This window comes from Dipodomys ordii, unplaced genomic scaffold, assembly GCF_000151885.1.
Source record: "Dipodomys ordii isolate 6190 unplaced genomic scaffold, Dord_2.0 Scaffold126, whole genome shotgun sequence".
Classification (NCBI taxonomy): domain Eukaryota; kingdom Metazoa; phylum Chordata; class Mammalia; order Rodentia; family Heteromyidae; genus Dipodomys; species Dipodomys ordii.
The window spans coordinates 4,144,575-4,146,646 of record NW_012267342.1 but is presented as its reverse complement, the minus strand read 5'-3'; positions in this window follow the sequence as shown (position 1 = coordinate 4,146,646).

The window sequence follows — 2,072 nt, the reverse complement described above, 5'->3', positions numbered from 1 at the left end:
TATAGGTATAATCGGGGTTGTGAAAACATGTAGTCCAAGACCAAGGGAAAAATGCTAGCTAAAGGGAAATTGCTGTGAAATGTAAGTTTTTAGTAAGACTTTTCTTGTTAATAAGGAACCAACACAGATATTTGAGATATGTGACATATTAATATGACTAAGGAAACAATATTCAATTTAACTAAAGAAAGAAGTAGTGATTATGGCCACTCAAGCACTTATAATATGTTTAGGAAGACATTTCATAAAGGATAGCTATTGATGAAATAATTTTCATACACCAAGACAAACCACATTTTTCAGTGTTATATTTGGTTAGAACTTTTTTCGATTTTGCTTGTGTTTTCTTATATCTCTAATACTCAGGAATGATTTGGAACATTGAAATCATCATGCATCCAAAATGTTTGCTTATGAGATATAAAAGCAAAATGTTATGTATATATTCTACCTATGTAGTGAGAAAAACATTCCTTTTAACAACTTATTTTCTCTTATTGTCATATGATTTCAACAAATTACTACACAAGCTTTGTTAGGATGAAAAAACCTCAACATTTTATTTTCAGATGCCTTGATGAAGTTATTATTTCTATATATTCTCCATATGACTTTGTGACTTGCATAATACTTACGCATGTAACAGTGAAGTAAGTGACAGCAAAAACAGCTAAGTTTCAAGTTGTTATGAAGCTCTGATACATAATCTTCACTTATGTTATATTTAGCCTAAATCACAATGATGATTGAAAACTCTTTTACCTGTTTAAAAATGATTTATAGTTTTACATGATGAAAAATGAGACATAAATACATCCAAAAGGGAAGATTTTTTTTCCATCCAAACCCTTTACAATTGAAAAGCATGCAGACTTTGTGAGTGCAGAGATAAGAATAATTATATGAAGGCAAGATAATGAGAGCCCAATAATTTCAAGAATACTTAAGCTTCTCTTTTACAAGAGATTTATTCAGAATTGGGGACAGAAATAATATCCAAAATAATCTTTCACCAATTATTTCCACATTTGAATCAAGAATGTGAATTATTTATATAGAATATATGGACCTGTGAGACCAAGATGTGCAAGTCCATGTAATGAAAAATGAAAAGGCAATACAAAATATTATCTACTTGGTATTTTTAGCCTTTAGGGAAATTTCACCACATCAAAATTTTATATTTTAAGAATTTTAAGTTTCTAGGCTATTACTACAGTTCATTTACCTACAAAATGCACCAATATTAGAAAAAATAGTGTGTTATATTAAATGTTAAATCAAGGATACTTTTCTACCTGAAAATGTTAATTTAGCTTTTATCCTCATAGGTCTCCCTTATTTTTTTAAGGATATGATTATGTAAAATTTGTAGCTAAGGATAGCAATTCTAAGTGAATTTTCTTGAAATTGTCTCTCATTGGTAATTTTGCTTTATTATTATTATTATTATTATCATTATTATTATTATCTGCTAAGTAGATAAAACCTGCCTTTATTACCTGGCTTCTATAATTAACTCCTCTTTAGCAAAGAACTAAATAAGAAGCATATTCATTTCTAAAATGAAGTATAAATGTCATTCCATATTTACCTAACACTTTTATTTTCAGAGGAAATCTCATTTTCCAAACTTTGGCAAAATTATTTACCTGATAATATGGAGTGTTTAAGGAGCATTGTGAAATTCAAATAGCACTACCACCATTTGCAGTGTGGTAGGTGCTACTAATGATCCATTTGGACCAAAATTTTCCTCTCTCTCTCTCTCTCTCTCTATCATAATAAAACAGTAAAGCTGGGGTGATTTCAAAGGTTCAGAAGAGACTCACCTATGAGTCTGAAACGTATGAACAAAATTCAGTCACATTCTCCTTCCAAAATTCTTACATATCTAAAGAATATTGCACTCAAAATAAGTTATGTGAATTCAAAATCCAGTTCTGTAATTGTTTGCTATGTGACTATAGGTAATTTCTATCTCTGGGGGAAAGGTGTCTGCCACTTAACCAATTTACTATCCCTGAAGCATGGAATCAATAGCCACTAGACACTGTTTTCCCTGAGAACAA